This window comes from Xenopus laevis, chromosome 6L (assembly GCF_017654675.1).
Source record: "Xenopus laevis strain J_2021 chromosome 6L, Xenopus_laevis_v10.1, whole genome shotgun sequence".
In the NCBI taxonomy this organism is placed as follows: Eukaryota; Metazoa; Chordata; class Amphibia; order Anura; family Pipidae; genus Xenopus; species Xenopus laevis.
In genome coordinates, this window is record NC_054381.1 from 112,536,227 (window position 1) to 112,555,298 (window position 19,072).

The 19,072-nt window shown below is 38.5% G+C and overlaps 1 protein-coding gene across 3 annotated transcripts in view; it reads right to left on the reverse strand.

The window, feature by feature from the left end:
* arhgap28.L (Rho GTPase activating protein 28 L homeolog) overlaps positions 1 to 19,072 on the reverse strand; it is a 126,731-nt gene that overhangs the window by 57,909 nt on the left and 49,750 nt on the right. Inside the window, exon 1 of one of the 3 annotated variants that reach the window (XM_018267909.2) lies at positions 6,196 to 6,490. The exons of the other annotated variants lie outside the window; for them this stretch is intronic. The gene's annotated coding sequence lies outside the window, so the exon portion shown is untranslated. Of the gene's footprint in view, positions 1 to 6,195; positions 6,491 to 19,072 lie in introns of those variants that run through there. 3 annotated transcript variants of the gene reach the window in all.

Here is a 19,072-nt window from a genome sequence, read left to right on the forward strand (position 1 = left end):
CTGTATGTTTTTCCTTTGCAGTGACCATTGTTACCAGGTATGCCTAGGAGAGGATACCAGAAGCGGATGTGATGGTACTGTAAGTTGAAATGTTGGGGATTGTTAAACCATTGTCAGGAGAAATGGGTTTTTTTTTCCCCGGGTGAATGTAGGGCCCTATAGGGATACAGGCCCTATAGAGTTAATCTTTTCACCATTTCCTTGGGTTATTGGGTAGAATCCCTGTTACAGAATAACCTTTACAGTGATAGGCTGAGAGATTTGGTGACACTGCTCTGACTCACTCCTATATAGTGTGTGCAGGGAGTGGCCTCTTCCTCTTTTGCCTCTGGATGTGATTCCAGCTGGATGTGCTCAGGGGGACTGAGTGCAATAGGCCCAGAAGAAGGCATGTGTCCAAGTCGGGGACCAGGAAACCCCGTGAATGAGGAACAGATATACTAGGGCAGACTTGTCATAGTCTCTCTAGGAGACTATGCTCTACTGTTCTAGCTGGTGAATTAACCCCGAGTGGCCCAAATAGGTGTTACATATGTATTGCTAAATGATTATTGTTATAGTTGTTTATAGCTTTGCCTTAAATCAGTGTCACAGACTAAGATTTTATGCTGAAAACTGATTTCTGGCTGCATATTATACTGTGTATATGATCCATTTTGACAACCACGATCATATTCAGAGGGACAAAAAGTCAAACACAAGTGATTCTCCCTGGAAATTAGGGAGGGCTTGCAAATATGAGAAAGCACACAAATGAAAAAAATGAATAAAATGTCGGAACATGAGGAAAGTCAGGGCCAAAAACGAAAGCCTTTGCTACACAGATCACTTAATCCTAGGCTAAACATAATAGGTGCTCCTGAGCTTCACAAGCCCTTAATTACAGCAGTTAATAAAAATACATATTTGTTATACACACCCATCAACCTATCAACCCTTAAATGACCTAAACAATGTAAAGCATATTAGGTGTATCATGTTACTGCCACAATATATATATATATATATATATATATACAGGTAACACAAAGGAAGGAAAAAAGATAAAGTTTGACCCATGTGTTTGCACCCTCCCACTCTGTCAGTCAGAGGTTCCTATCATATGAACAAAGTAAAACGTTTCCTTTATTTAACAAGAATAATGGTAGATAGTATATCCATAAAATGCTGAAGCTAAAAATATCATTAGGAAAGAAAAGCTAAACTGACTCAAGGTCATATGCTTCTAGATGGATTTCAGAGGAGTTAACCAAAAGGTAGCCTCTACTTTGGGGTGTTGGTGTAAGCGATATGCAGATATTGCATGAAAACCCACCAAGTTGATCAAACATGTGGGTCAAACTTTCTCCTTTTTCCTTCCTTTGTGTTACCTATATATCCATTGACCCTGCACACCACTTGTTTTGTTTTTTCATATACCATCCAATAGAGCGTGCTACCATATACTTTTTTTCAAAATATATATACAGTTGGTACTTAAGATGTTAGTGTAATAAATTAAGTCAATAGCTTCTGTAGCCTCAGGGGGGCTGTGTCTGCCTCCTCTATTAAGGGGGTGCAGGAGGACTAGTTTTGCGGGTGAGCCAAATGCATGCAGAATCATGGATGACCCAGGAAAAAAAAATTCCCTGGGGATCCCAGGCCCATATAATTATGCCACTGGTTCTGTATGTGGAATACATTTATGATATTTCTAGCCATATTCGTGGCACATATGGTACATTCTCAAATTTAGTGTATGTAGAAAAATAAGGCAAAGGGATTCAAATCCCAAAAATGTGGTTAAGCAGGAAACATTATATATAAAGTGCAATTGCTGCAGTGACTGCACGAAATTTATTTGAAAAGTAAATGCACTCAGTTTCTTAAAATTTTAAACATGGAGGTGACACAAGTTTCCTTGCAAACAAGCTTCCTTCGCCAATTATGCCTAACAAAATTTTTTTTTATAGATATAACCTGAATAACCATTCTGCTGCTGTAGACCAATTTACATAACAGCCAGTGTTGATAGCAAATGTTATTAAGCCTCCAGGTGAATTGCACCCTGCTTACTGTATCCAGCACATTGGTTTCACTTCTTGAATGCCTCTGTCATAACTGGCCAGTGAGACTGATTAATTTGCCTGAAAACCAACAACAGACCAGAACAGGACCTTTCTAGGTGACGTGACACCAATAGCAAATCTATTCCACAAGATAACACCTTTTTGGCCTGAACCTGGAACTGTTCAAGGCTGCACTTGCCTAATTTGAGGTTAAAAGTGTGCCTTTCCTGGTTCCCTAGAAAAATAAATAGTCTGCAAAAGGTTAACTTTGATCGACTTATGACTCAGCCATTAGGTCACCATGTTAATAATTAGGCTATAGCCAGTGGCGTAACTACTGGGGGAGCAGGGGGTGTGATTGGGCCAGGGCCCGCACCCCCTCAGGGCCCCCCGGCAGCTCGCGAGCCACTGACTTCTTCAGTAATTCCGGACGTTTCTGGGCGTATGGAGGGGGCGGGGGCCCAGCTGCACGTCCCGTGCTAGGGCCCGCCCCCCTCTAGTTACATTACTGGCTATAGCATTGTATATTTTTTAGACAAAACTACATGTCTGCCCCATAATAATCAATAATAGGCTTGGGCAAATTTGACCCGTTTCATTTCCGCAAAAATTCGCTGCCGGCGAAATGTCGCCGACGCCCATTAAAGTCTATTGGCGTCAAAAATTGTTTGTTGTGCAGCGATTTTTTTTTTGTGGCACGTCATTTTTTTTTTGACACGTGACGCCATACTATGAGCGTCTATGGGCGTCATTTTGGCAGTGAAACAAGGCGGAAAAATTCACCCATCCCTAATCAGGAACTCTAATTGCAGCTTCAAGGTCTGGCACAAAATAATCAAGAAATCACATTACAATTTCAAGGGTTACTTGAAATGCAGAAGGTTTAGGGGCAAATTCACTAACCTCTGAAAATTCGCAAGCGACAGCTTTGCTCACAGCACAACACTTTGCCAGGCATAGATTCGCCAGTACAACACTAATTCACTTCGCTGGCGAAGTTGCGCTAGCGCTATTGCGCCAAATGCAGCGAAGTTGTGCTAGCGTTGCCTAATTTGCATACGGCAGGAAGTTAAAGTTCAATGGACGTATATGTTGCAGCAAATACATTACACTACACAAGCTCGGGAAACCTTAATAAAATAAAATTAAGTTGTTATAATGACCTACACATGAGCCCAGTGTATAGTTAAAATGCCATATGTCAGGAAATGTATGGGGGAAGCCGGGTACCCCAAAAAAAGTTATGCTCTTTTTCAGCCTATCCCCCTGAAAAAGGAAAATACGATAGCGTTTTTTGAAATTGAAAATTTTTCAACAATTTTTTTATGAAGTCCTATCTACTCTCTTTCATTTCGCCTGGTCTGAGGTGGCGAAGGCAAGTCTGGCACAAAAGGTAACAATCAGTAACATCTGCATCTTAGTGAATTTGCGTAGTTACATCTATTCGCCAGAGCGCAACTTCGCCAGGCATTAGGGAGCGAAGTACCCCCTAGAGTCTATCTCCTTTGCTAGCAAAGTTACGATAGCGACTGTTAGTAAATCGGCGAAGTTTTGAAATCATGTCACGCTGGCAAATTTTTGCCTGCGTTAGTAACTTCGCCCTTCAGTAAATTTGCCCCTTAGACTTCCCAAGCTTTTCTAACTTTATATATATTTATTTTTTGGCTTTTCCTTAGCTCAGTGTCTTCCTATGGTGTGTAAAGATCAAACATGACATAACACCATTGCCTTTCTGTGTTGTTTTCGCAAAGGACAATCTGGTGATAAGTTTATATATCAATACAAAAGTGAATTCTTAAACATAAGATGACAGATAGCAAAACATTTTCCAAGAATTAATTCAAAAAACTTCTGACAGACTGGTTTTACCTGTTTTCAGATTTACAACATATGAAAGAAATGTTAAAAATCTATTTTAGATATTTAGAACAGAGGCCTGGGACAGGGGAGCTTCACTCAATAGTTATTCTATTTAAAGAAAAAATCAGTTATTTGGGCTGTGTGTGAACTATACCTAGCCTTAGCGCAGTTTTACTGGAAAAGGTTAAAAAATCACCACCCCAAGTACCACACATTTCCAATTCCACCCTTTAAGTAGTTTTAGGGTATCAGGGCTGCCCAGTCTCTATTGTGAAGGTTGTGGCACACATATCAGTTCGATCACTGCCTATGCATTCTCATACACCTAAACATACATTAAATCAGGTCTTCAAATCCAATTTGATCTAAACTACAAATCCTGGTGTCTCCAAAGTGAATTCTGGGAGCTGTATACAAACAATAGTTGGAGGGCTGTGGCTTAGACAGTCAATCTATAGTTGTCATTAGGTGTTAATTTGCAGGTGCATTTGTTTGGGGTGTCTACCAATAGAAGACTATCCACTGAAGAACACATAGGTCTAGTTGGTCTGTTTTTGTGAAGGTGAATCTGCCCTATTCATTTTTCTACACTGATGCTTATTGGTAAAGACAGCTGCTCTTATAGTGAAATGCTTGTCCCAGGTGTCTAAACTGATAACTTTCATGCCAATACATCTGTATTCCGATGACTTGAACTCAGGTATCCTTGCTGTGCAATATACTGTATGCCCTTACAGGGTAATGTGCCCCTAGTGAAATGTCAAGAAAATATCCTGCAGGTCTCTTTCTCTAATAAAATGGAGGAGTCCTGTTATTTCTGGGGTTGCTTTTTTTTTAAATCATATCATTTCAAAGATTAATAGGAGCTGGTTGCAAAAAGCTGACCACATCATGAGCTCTGATACTGTTTTTTTTTTACATCCTTTGGAAAGACTTGTACTTGGACAAATCTGATGGGAGGAGCTACTGCAAACAACAAAGTAATCAATACTATGTATTAATACTAATGTATGAAGCAACTACAACATTTGAACTTTTTTTCCAGAAATTATAGATCAGAATAGTAAACTAGTTCAAATATGGTCTAATTCTCTGCTATTTGACTTTGAATGTTTTTCTCAACTCCTCCTAATAGAAACCTGCAGTATATTTATGCTTTAGAAAGGAGAAATGTTGCACCAGCTAAACTTTCAAATTGCACCAATCGTGAGATACTTGCAGATAATTAAGATACTCTTCCAGGCCAGCACTAATACTGCACAACTTGGCATCCTTACAAAACCGGATGTTTAATTTAATGACAGTACAACCTGTAGAACGCTAGCCAAATACTCACAAAAAAACAAACAGTCAATTGGTGGCTGAGATTTCTGGGAAATCAAATTCATTAACAAATAATTGAACGACAACAGTACTGAAGGTCAGTTGACCTGTGCAAGATTCAGTTAGAACAATGGATGTGTTAGTGACTGATATAGTCATGATATCTTTGTGGTCATCACCACAGCAATGGGAAGGAATAAAGTCCAATGTTTATGTGATTCTTGGTCCTCTTTCAGATAATAACACTGACTTGCTCAAATACCTTTCTCACCTCTAATTCCAGCCTTGCTAAAGAACTCGTGGTACAATTTCTCTCATTAAATTGCCATGGTTTTTGTATAAGTTCTGCAGCTAAGCCTGGACTTCTTTGAAAATACTGTGAAGAAACGTCAGTTAATTAAAACAACATGCACGCTGTATATTTATTTTAGAAATAATGTCTCCTTTGCTGACTTTTGGGGATTTTGAATTCTTATATGTATAAGTGTGTTTACAATGCCATGTAAAGGATGTCTTGCAGAAAGTTATGAAATACGGGAACGATAAATAAACAAGTGAGTTGCACACGTCCCAGTGAAAGCAATGTGGCATTTAACTAAAGTTAAACTTGTAAACTACAGTTTGTAAAAAAAAATCCTATCTGCAAGCAAGAATAAAAATATTGTTCCGTATACACAGAATGTGCATTACATTAGTGTTCCCAAGATTTGTCACAGACTGGACATGTCTTTTTTTTTTTTTTAAATGTAAATGAATTGTGTTTGGAAGACCACCTCTATCAGCCTAGCAGACCACCAAGGGTCCAGGACCAGATGTTGGGAACAACTGGTCTAAACTCAAACAAAACTAAATTCAAAGCAGAGAAGGCTCGTCGGTGCTGGTCTTTGTGAGAATTTCAATTCCAACACAGACACAGTTACTGAAGGAGGTGGTTAGTATAGAGTTTATTTGTATATGTGCTTACCTTTATAAGCCCTGTGCTCCTTCCATATTACGGCCCATGAAGGTTAAATAGAAAATGCTCAGAAGAAGTAACAGTTCTATCATCCTGCACACACATACTGTTCCCAGTGCAAGACCCTGTACGTGCATCCCAAACAACTGAAGAAGGGAGTGGAAAGCTAGCGTATAGATGCAAGAGCACAGGAAGGCAAGGACAAGTTAACTCTTAATGCATGGGAACAATAAAAGCCCTGCTTCCTTGTTTTTTCGAAAATACAGACTGCAGGACAAATGCCAGTTCTGCCTTCCTGTTTGTGGCGGGGCTAAACCTTTAATCTACTTCCGAAGAAGAAAGATTAAAGACTAATCAGCCTGTTTGTGACTCATCTGTGTGAAAAGACATGGAAAGCCAAAAAATATATTCCTGCGCTCTAGAGTCAAACCAAAGACTGCAGCAAGTTCTTGGAACGCACTACACTGCCCAGATTCCTGATTTCAATTGACTCTCATTTACTTGCCCTTTAAAAAATTGCTGCAAAGACGTACTAAACAGGCTATTTTTATTTAGTACTTCAAGCCATGGCACAATATAGTCAATAAAAAGGCATTTGGAAGTAAATTCTTAATAATGGAACAAAACAAAATATTTTTCATATTTACTTTGGTCAAGGGCTACCATAAAGATAAAAGGGCTCATTTAGAAAGTGGTAGGCACAAGCACTGGCACACAGAATTGAGCAAAACCATTGTACAGGTATGGGATCTGATATCCAGAAACTTGTTATCCTGAAAGTTCTGAATTACAGGAAGAACATCTCCACTTCATTTTAATCAAATAATTCAATGAAGTAAAAATGATTTCCTTTTTCTCTGTAATAATAAAACAGTGACTTGTGCTTGATCCCAGCTGGGATATAATTAATCCCTATTGGAGGCAAAACAGACTTAAGTTATGGAGATCCAAATTACAGAAAGATCCCTTATTCAGCTCCTGAGCATTCTGAATAACATGTCCCATACCTGTAAATATCCTTAGTGCAGTAATAATAAAAGAGAGGAGTCCTGTTATTTCTGTGGTTGCTTTTTTTTTTTAAATCATATAATTTCAAATATTAGTAGGAGCCATTGGTTGCAAAAAGCTGACCAAACATGAAGTCTGATACTGTTTATTTTTACATCCTTTGCAAAGACATGCCTTTGGACAAATCTGATGGGAGGAGCTACTGCAAATAAAGTAATCAAGACTATGTATTATTAATACTATGTAGCGATTACAACATTTGAACATTATTTCCAGAAATGATAGATCAGAATAGTGAAATAGTTTAAATATGGTCTACTTCCCTGCTATTGCTTTAAATGTTTTTTCTCAATTCCCCCAATAGAAACCTACAGTATATTTAAGCTTTAGAAAGGAAGAATATTGCACCAGCTAAACTTTTAAAATTCACCAATCATGAGACACTTGCAGATAATTTAGGTACTCTTCCAGCACTAATAATGCACAACTTGGCATCCTTACAAAACCGGATGTTTGATTTAATAACAACATAACCTGTGGCCCTCTAGCCAAAAACAAGAAAACAAACAGTCAATTGGTAACTGAGATTTCTGGGAAATCTAATTCACTGACAAATAATTGTTAAGTTCCATCTGAGTGAACTGACTACAGTACTGAAGGTCAGTTTACCTCTGTAAGATTTAGTAAGATCAATGGAGGCCGCACATAGGTGCACAGTGTTAGTGATTGTTAGTCTACAGCCCTACAACAAGGGATTTACTACTGAACCATACCTCCCAACATTTTGGAAATAAAAAGAGGGACAAAAAAAACATTTTTTGACCACGCCTGTTTTTGAGGCAACACCCCCTAATTACCATGTTCATTTTACTTAATTTAGCAGGTTATGAAAGTTTTAACATATTTCTGTGTTTTTTTTCAGTTATTACAGTTTTGCTAATGAAGGTGAATTGCCCTTCAAGCTGTGAGTCTCAGGTCTCCCAAGGGACCTGTTATCTATATTGTTACAATTACTTATATTTGCTTATCTCTAAATTGTTACAAAAGTATCTCATCTGAACCTCGGGCTGTTCTGGGCTCTCTGCCAAAAGCCAATTAAGTTAGAAACATTGTTTCTTTTTTTAGCTGTTCAGTGCAGAGAAAATCTGGACTTTCCAGTACAAACACGGGTCTACGAGTTGAGCTGTCCTGCTGAAAACGGGACACTTGGGAGATATGTTGAACTGTTTCACTTTCCTTGCCAAATCATTGCTTACATGTTTGAACTGCTGTTTTCTTTACATAAATGTCACACGTCCACATTGCTGAACTCATTTGCTCAAACCTCTGAATGTTTACCAGTTTCACTCTTCTCACAAAATAAAAACTGATATTGCTGTGTAACTGCATTTATTTTTATATGCCATAGTTATAATACTGGTGTTGAGTCCTGCAGTCTTACTGACTGTTTTTATACCATTAAAGTAGAAGGTAAGCTACCGAGACAGTTTAGTGCAAGCTAGAATGCTATATTTTCTATAATGCTATATTTTAGTGATGTGTGGGTCGGGATTTTCCCAACCCGTACCCATCCGCCACCAGCCCTCCCTCAGCCTGCACCTGCCTGAACCCGGCTTTTGGTTTCCTTTTATAGATCCGTGCTGTCCCTTCAATGACATCACGGGGCGCACAGGCGTGCGTCTATAAACGTTCAAACCCAAAGTCAGAAGCCGGCAGAGGGGGTTGTGAGATCGGCCAGAATCCGACCGACCCGCGAGTCCCACGGGTATCAGGCCAGCCCACACATCACTACTATATTTATTCTGTAGAATGCTTTACCATACTTGAGTAAACAGCTCGAGAAACTCTCTCTGTTGTTTAGGATAGCAGCTGTCATATTAGCTTGGTGTGACATCACTTCCTGCCTAAGTCTCTCCCTGCTCACTCATAGCTCTGGGCTCAGATTACAGCAGGGAGGGGAGTGGGAGAGGGAGAGAAGAGCAAACTGAGCATGCTCAAACCCTAGCCCTGAAGTTTTATGCTGAATACAGGAAGTCTGATACAGAAGCCCATGTATACACAATAGAAGGACAAGGTATAGACCTTTCTGATAAACCTTTCCTTCTCATTTAAGATGTTTAATAAATAATGTTTATTTTGATGTAGAAATGTGAGAAATTATTTGCCAGCCCTTTAAATGTCTGTTGCAGGTTAGTTGTAATAATGTTTCTACAAAGCTTGCAACACAGAGGGGCAGAGTTACTAAAGAGCGAATTGGGGTTTTCGGTAAAAGTTTACTAAAAGGTGAGTAACACACTTTGCTAGCAAAAAAAGTCAGCGCTGGAGTTTTGCTCCGTTTCACCAGGTGAATTTTCACTTAGGTGACCGATTGTTAATATGCTAATTTTTCAAATTGTGAACATTCTATTTCTTACCCAAAGTCTATTTTGCCAGGTTCCGACTGGCTAATTACTAAGATGAAGCTGCATCCTCAACATTATCTCTGGCTTTTTTTCATATTCAAAGTGGGATTATGTTTACAAGTTGTAACTGTTAAAAATATATTATTTATACTTTTTAACATTTGAAGCTCATACTCACATTTTATTTTAGGGTAGGCTCAAGGCCTATGGCAATAGAGGATCTCTGTCTTTATCCAGCTGGGCGGTCTGGCTAACCACCCATGGGTCACATGAAAAATATCTACCAATACACTGTTCATTCTGTTTTACTGTAGCAAGATTTTATGATCTGGGTTAAAGAGCAAGGAAAGCCTAATTTGTCAATTTGGCAAGCATCCCCCAAAGAATTGCATTTCTTCTATTTTTTCCCTATGAAAGTGCTCTGCCCAAGGCTGGCAAGTGTGCAATATAGTAAAGTTTTTTACTTCACTAAAAAAAGTAAGTGATTTAATTCACCCACATTGAATTTGGCCTCCCTTGTCCTTTAACGTTGTGAGCAGGCATCCTCCATATGGATACCCAGGAGAGATATAGCTTTTAAAGGTTCATTTATTATGTCAAAATGCCTCACTATGGGCTGAATAGGAAACAGACTCAACAGATTCAGCACTTAAAGGGGCCCACTTGTATATACTGGGCAGGAAACCTTTTAGTTCCAGCAAAATCTGTGAGGTGTAGGTTTACAAAGTAGAATCAGCAGAATCTAATCATGCAGCTGTTGTGTCATTTTATAAGAAAATCTCTCTAATCCACCCGTGCTCTCCAGCACACATGAAGAAATAGGAGGCAAATCTATTTTTTTTTTAAAGGGATACTGTAACTATGTTGACCGTTTTTCTGTTCCACCACCACCAGCACCTAATGTACTGTAAATGGCACTTTTGCTTTTCAAATCCATCATATTTGCAGGGATAGAGCAAGCAAAAAAAAAACATCACTCAACCAGGTCCTACACACCCATAGTTGTTCCTAAATGTTTTCCTACATAAACCTGCCCAGCCAAAACAGAGGAACCAGAAGTGACTTCACTTATGCAGACAAGGAAGGCTCGTTAATCCTCCTTGCGTGGGTATAATTGTTCTGCCCTCAGGCATCACTGGAAGTCAAGGGTGTGCAACTCCATCTGACCCTGGGGTGCCAAAGAATAGAAATGAGCCAACATTACCTTGTATATGAGTACCTTAGATTTTCTTGAACAGCCTGCCTTGCCCTAAATATCTGTTTTTTTACTTTAATGCTCTTAATTTCCCCAACCCTAAAACTTCCGATATAAACTGATCAAACCCTGAGATGGGAGGTCAGTTTGAAAATGTTCAGCTGTCATTTGTACCATAGCAAAAGGTGTTCTGCAACCCAAATTCTAGTACTTTTTAGCGACTCAGACCTTGAATGATAGCGGTGTGAAAAAAAATCATACCATCCCCAGGATTTACGACCCTGGGTTGCCATTTCTACAAATTCTTGTATGTTTAGCATAGGAAATGGAGTAAATTCCCTAAACATGAATGTAGAGGAAATGGTTAAACAGCATTGAATGACTGGTAAATTAAAATGTATTTTACCAGTGTCTTATCAACAAACACAAATGAGATGATTAGACTTTATTTAATTCAGGGTTTTGAATTGTGGTTGTTTGAAGTATAACAGGAAGAAAACAAGTCATATTTTCCATGTATAAATCAAAGCTAAAATGCAGGTGTTAATTTAAATTCAGTGTAATGTTGCACAAAAAGGGACGGTAATAGCACAGATGAATTTCCAATTCTTTATTTTTTATAAAATTAACGTCATCAGAATGAATTAGTTGCATTTCACCCATAATGTCTCCCAGCAGCAGCTCAATAAGCACAGCCACCAATTCCATAACGCAATTCTTGGGACATGTTCGGTAGGGGCAAAAGATGCTGCTGAGAAATGCCAGTGACTCATGTATCAAACTGTTAACAGAGTTGGAGACCAGACTTCCTGAGACCAGATGTTCTTTCTCAGATATCAAATTTCCGAGGCACGGACATTGAAAATATTGAAATTGTTTGTATTGATCAACTATGCTAATTGGATTGTTTTAAATTATCCCCAGTAAACCTGCAGGATTCTCAGTTTAAACAACCCCTTTAAAATATTTCATAGCTTTGTGGTACTACCCTGGACTGGCTCCAAGTACGACAGTATCATTTTTATTGATGTCTGATGAGTATCCCAGTTTGGGAGGACACAATGCCTGAAAAATACAGGTGGACACTATATAATGCACCGAATCCACTATTTTAGATTTTCAGCCGAACCCCCGAATCCTTCGTGAAAGATTCGGCCGAATACCGAACCGAATCTGAATCCTAATTTGCATATGCAAATTAAGGGTGGGAAGGGAAAAACATCTTAGACGTCCTTGTTTTTTGACAAAAAGTCACGTGATTTCCATCCCGCCCCTAATTTGTATTTGCAAATTAGGGTTTGGATTCGGTTCGGCCAGGAAGAAGGATTCGCCGAATCCGAATCCTGCTGAAAAAGGCCGAATCCTGGCAGAATCCCGAACCGAATCCTGGATTCGGTGCATCCCTAATATAATGTAAATATAAAGACATGGCTGTATACCTACTGTCCTTTTGCCCCCTCCCATCTTTTATGAAAGTGTTACCCGTTAGTTTGCAGTTGAGGTCAGGCTTAAATTGACATTATTAATTATATACTCCACAAGATTGCTTTTCACCTCTTCCTATAGTGTTACAGTCCTCTAACAAGAAGCCAAAGGTGGGGGGGTGGCCTATTAGCTCAGGGGGTATGGACTGTTGTCATTGTAAGTATACCCTAATGGGTCATACAGTAAAGCACTGCGTATCTTGACAGCGCTATATAAATAAATGATGATGATGATGAAATAAATTATGATGATACAGTGAATTGCCAATTGCAGGACAAATGCCCCATTGCAGGATAAACTCCCCAGCTGTATAGATCTACTATAAACCTATGCCAGGAAAGGTATTTCCTATGCTAAACATAATTCTGCAAGAAACCCAGATGATCAAGTGACCCTTATAAATTATACCTGTAGCACGTCTATGTCCCCTATAATACAATCAAGCATGAGCTCTTAGATATTTAGTTATTTACAAAGAACATTCCCCCTCTGCACATTTTTAAAGGTGCCGTCATAAGTCTTGCCTCAGCTGAATATGTGCCTCCAGCTATCATTGAACTTTGACAGCAACATTTAGCAAGAGGTTAATGGGAACTGATGTATTTCTACTTGAAAAGCTACTCTGAAGTATACATGACATGTCAGCCTTCATTATTCCCAGAGATCTACCTCCAGCCGCTCCAAAGATCTGAATGAGGATCACATTTGGCCTCTTGGTACACTGGGCAGCAGTAATATGCAAAATAAGACTAAGAAATTCCCCCCAGTATTTTTGTATATTTGCAAGTAACACTAAAGTCCTTCTACCTTCAGCACTATGTGTTACTATACATTACTGGATAAATCATTAAGGCTATCTTATTAATTACATACAGAAGCAACTTTCCAATATTCATAAATTAAAAATGTTCATTGATTTTAGAGTAATTTGTAAATGTTATTGCTGCTACTGACCTACGAAGAAGCGTGAAACGTGTTGTGGGAATTAAAGTATCGGATAGAAGAGAGCTGTGCTCTGGAACATTGTTTCAAGAGCCAGAATAAGTAGTGCAGAAAGGGGCAAACAGATATTACTTTCAGTTGCAATTACATTAAAAAATACACTGTTAATTAATGCATATTGGTAAACAGCTTAGAATTACATTTTTATTCATTATGCATTACAAAGTTTGGTTGGAGTTCCCCTTTAAAGCTTGTTTTAAACAAACCTTTCTATCAAGGTATCACTGCTGCTCAAGTGGAAAACATGCAGATTCTACATGCACACATGTAGAGGCCCATTTATCAAAGGTCGAATTTTAAATTCATGTGAATTTTTTTAAACTCTAATAAATTCAAATGTACTCGAAATTAGATTGGGAGGTTATTTAATAAAAAATAGAATATCTAAAACTCGAACAAATATTACTGACCTGAAAACTCGAATCAAATTTGAATCGAGTCTTTTCGCTGAAAAAACCCAAACGTCAGGAAGGCTATTAACATCTTCAAATGGGTCCCCTGTAAAGCACTTTAAACTTGTCTAATGTCTAGCCATATCCAATACACATTGTAATTGTTCCTTGTAGCAGATCTTGAAATGTTCCTCCTAATATATCAGAGAATTACCCTTCACATTTAGGGCAATGGTGTGTAGGATGATTTCTAGCATTTTGTCTGATCAATGATAAGGAACAACATCAGCAGGAATGCTCAAAATTGGCCCTAATTCACTTTTATGACCATCAAGGAATTAATCAGTCAGGCGATTGTTGCATGGAAATGATAATTGTAATATAAGTGAAACAGTGTTAGTTTTCAGACTGTTGCCCTTAATTGCCCAGATGACAAAATGAGTCAGGTTGAAAGACTGAGCTAAATTAAACATTTCTAATGAAGAAAACCAATATGAACTATGAAGAATATCATTTTTATGGTAAAAAACTTGTTTAATTGGACATATAAATGAACAGGCAGTTAAATGTCCACTTAAACAAGTTGAGCTACAGCTCTTTATGCTCCCACAATTTACCTTTCTGAAGCAGTGTAAAATAACAGCGGAAAATGGTGTTCACATGGGGTAAAATAAGACACACCTTGATAAATTGTATTAAAAATACATTTAATTAAATTTAATTAACACAGCTTTTTCCACTGTTTTTCTGGCAAATTAAATTTTACACAGCATAATAAATAGGCCTATACTACTAGTAAAATGAGGTTGTGCTCAGGTCTTCATTTAAATCTCTACCACAGTTTGGTACTGTTTTTTTAACAGTTTCCCTTTAACACTATAGCAGATGAAGTTGGAAGTGTTTTCATACTCTATTGACTATAAATAACATATTTAAAATATGAAAATGATATATTAAGTGTGTGACACACACAAGGAAGTATAAAACACAATAAGCTTTATGAAGTTGTGATGCAAGACACATATGTGATACGTTCTATGCACCCATTGTATCCATGTAAATATTTTCCAAGATTAATACACTATTATGTAAGGCTTTTTTTCATGATGAAAATATAGGTAGAATAATAAGGTGAGATATATATCAGATATTGAAACACTGTAGACTGATGTAAGTTTCCATAAACTCTCGGATATTTGTGGTAGAAAGTAAGAATCTGTGGATACTGCTTACTACTGGGGTTGTTTAAAGAACTACCATACCTGAAGGTATATCTACAACTTACAGCCCACCTTTCAACCAAGTTCCAACACATGAATGCCACTCACAACAGGCTCACCTACAGTATGTAGAATAATGTCTGTCTAAAGAGCATAGTCATATCACTTCACCATTGCTGAGATTGCTTTAAAGAGAAACTGTCATTTATAAACACACACCCAAACTGTACTGGCAGAGAAAAGCCACTTATACATACTATGTCCCTTGCAGAGGCCCTAAATGCATTCTCCTGCTCTCTGGTGGCAATCACCAACCAGGATCATGTGCAGTTGAAGTTAGGCCCAGATTGGCTTCAGCTTTGCATGCTAGTTCTAGGGAAAGAACATCAACTTAGCTCCTCTTACCCCCATTGCCGATGCCGGCCAGAGATCTCTCTTCAGTATTTAATAACCAGACAAAAATAAGGTTGAATAATTAGGGAATGGGTTTATGGTTGTTGAGAACATCTATCTACCCCATGAAAAGTAGGATGTTGCACCTGCTTAGGGTTCAAGACAATTAGGGTTTTTGTTAGAAAGTTTGACCCCTTGGAGTTATTAGTAGGTACATGTTCACCACTGCTATCAGCTAGGGATTGAGAGGCCAGTTAATGACCTACTAATTGTTGCTTATTGTTAATAGAGAATAATAATCAACCCCAACATTTCTCAAATTATCTACCATATGTCACTGAGTTAGGGTAGACAAGAGAAGAAGATGAAACAGTAGAAAATAGTCCCGAGAGTCCCTCTCACATCTACCCCATCACACATGGAATGAGGGTCAATTATGGAACCTACGGATTGATATGGAGATGTGAGGGGATACTTGCTTCTTTTTTTAGCCCAATCCTAAACCAAATTGTGTTTGATGACCCAATGGTTTTGGTAAAATGCCAGCAGAAAATTTCTCCTCAACAGTGACTGTTCCCCTATCATCAGGACTGTTTGTAAATAGATGAATACTATAAAAACATAACTGGGGGAAACATATCAAAATCCATCAATGTAAAATTCATCCCGCAATTCAAATGTTTAGTGCAAATTTAGTTCTTTGACCAAATCATAACCAAAAACAGAAGATACTACAATTTACCTTTAGTTTGTGTAACCACTGCCGACATCCAGGGCCGGATTTTCATAGTGGGCGCCCCTAGGCCCACTGCCGTTCGTCGCCCCTGTCCCCTCCGGGGGACAGGAGCAATGGGGATTGGCGCACATGAAATTTAAAAATTATTGTATCTCCAGCGCATCCCCAATGTCTTTGAACCAATGTGGGTGTGGTTGGGCAGCATGCCGCCCCCCTAAAATCCTGCCACCCTAGGCCCGGGCCTAGGTTGCCTTTCCACAAATCCGGGCCTGCCGACATCACTTACATTAAATATACCTGCTAATTGTTTTCTGTCATTAGTGGACAACATACAAACCATGCCATTAGTGGTAATATAGATATTCCCACTGGTGCAGTACATAATAGTATGTGTGCAGGACTTAATCTCCTAATGCACAGAATTCCCACAGGACACTAAGCGCTTCCTCAATCAATAGTCTCCAATTGAATGCACATAATTTATTATTTGGTGCAGTAAACAATAGCTCAGAAAAGGAAGTAAATGAGGAAAGCAGTGCCCAGACCTTGTCCTTAGGTTATTTATAAAGCAGAATACAGATGCTTCCTTATCACTTGCTTCCTTCTTTCTCACAATAGTATAAGAAACCATAATGTGAAAAACAAAATCCGAATCATGTCATGTTACAGATTTTTAATTACGCCCTTTTACCTCTTCAGAATATGTATGTAGTCATTTTGTTCAGTGGGCATCATCAGTATATGTCACTGCCTTCTAACAAAGAAGACCAAAGGGCTCTTCTATTAAGGAATATGTTGGCACAATAATTTCCATTTAATTTAATGTTATTATTGAAGCTCCAACATATTCTGCAGTTTTATACATGAATGGGTGTAAACACCAAACATACAGAGGTCAATTATAAATTAAGGTTAAAATAACTCCTGAGCAAACTACTAGTAATTTGTTGCTTCATTTATATGGGTTCCTATTAGTACAACCTACTTATCCTTTTAAGAAGAGTCTGTGAAAATCCCAAGAACCGTGCTCATGTTCCTTATTGTATTATTTGTGTTATTCTTGGCAGACGTTTATAAAAACGCCAACATTTTTCACCTTGCTGTGTAATCTGTATAATGAAAAAAAGTCCTCACATCGAGCAAAGAGACAAAAACTAATCCCATAGTTTCACTGTTATTGTTTCTTTGTTGTTACAACATTCTGTACTCAAATGATCGTGTGCACCAATAAAATAGATGTACTCCGGGCAAGTGGGGCGAAATTGAATAAGTAGTTATAAATAGAACCAGCATAGCAAAGAAAAAATTTGTGGAACTTTGCAAAGGGCTTGAAAGTAAACAAACGGCTTTATCTAGTTATTTCCCTAAAAAATGCTCAGGTGTCATGTTTCTTTTTACCTGTAGCTGCACTTCAGATAGGGTATGGGCAATTTTAGTGTGGTTAGTTAATAAGAGTATGCAGTGTTCCTTTCTTTATTCAGCTTATCATACCTTTAAAGGCATAATAAAGGGAAAGCAATACAAAAATACACATTGTCTTTTGTACATACAGTATATGTATAGAGATAACATATACCTTTAGGCTAAATTCACAATGTATGACTGTGTTTACCCAGTATGGTTTTCGGAGTCCTGCTCCAGAATGAAGTGTGCACTGGGCTGGCTATAGGTCAGGTCCATAGGCTAGGCCCAATCTTATTATGAATACTACTGTCATATGGGTCTACCTCCATTGGTGAATGCCAGGTATCACCCACTTAAGTGCCAAAAAGTGCAGCAAAGTGTAACAAAGACATATGTTTGGCCATTTCTACAACATAACTGGAGTAACCTTGGGCAAGGGGTGCCCATGATGGAAACATGGCCAATAGTAAAATGCGGCTGAAGCTGTGTGCCAAGACATATTGCCAAGATATATACACACCCGTTTCACCCAAATGGAATTCAGAGCATTTAAAACAGTGCAGTCCTTGGAATTTCTTTAAAGGCTTAGTTGAATATGAATGTCTTGGCACATTTATTAGACAATCATAAAATATCTTATAAATCCTAATAACATTAATAAAAGATCCTTGTTTTGGCTGCTATTCCATGGCCACAATTTAAATTGAAATCACTCAATGTGCATTGATTCATTATGGATAGCCATTCATTTAAATGAAAACATATGTAATACATTCACACAGACTTTATGACAACTGGATTTCAGAGAGTTCCATATATGACTCTTTTCAGAAGATTAAACTCTTAAAGGGGAACTCCGGCTTCCAAACCAAAATTTGATAAAGAGGCCCACATAACACAGAAACCCCTAATATACCCATCACAGTTACCTGTTTCTTCAAAATGTATGAATAAATGCCATTTTCTATGCTGAAATTCAGCTGTTTAACAGTTCTTCTCTTTCTGCATCATTTGAAATCCTGGCAGGGAAGGGGGGACTAAACACTGATGTTACAAATTGTAACAACTTCTCCACAGATTACAGACAGCATGCAGGAATAAGGATGTCGCGGACTGTTCGTCCGCGAACTAGTTCGCGCGAACATCGGGTGTTCGCCAATTTGGGTTCGCCATAGCTGGCGCTTATTTTTGACCTCTCACCCCAGACCAGCAGATACATGGCAGCCAATCAGGAAGCTCTCCCTCCTGGACCACCCCCACACCCCCTGGACCACTCCCCTTCCATATATAAACTGAAGCCCTGCAGCGTTTTTTCATTCTGCCTGTGTGTGCTTGGAAGAGCTAGTGTAGGGAGAGAGCTGTTAGTGATTTGAGGGACAGTTGATAGTAACTTTGCTGGCTAGTAATCTACTTGATACTGCTCTGTATTGTAGGGACAGAACTCTGCAGGGATTTGAGCGACATTTTAGGTTAGGTAGCTTTGCTGGCTAGTAATCTACCTTCTACTGCAGTGCTCTGTATGTAGCTGCTGTGGGCACTGCTGCTGATCTCTCATCTGCTGACTGCTGCCTGTAACCCAATAGTCCTTTTATTTTCTTTTTTTGTTTTTTTACTTTGCTACTATAAGAGCCCAGTGCTATTAGTCTAGC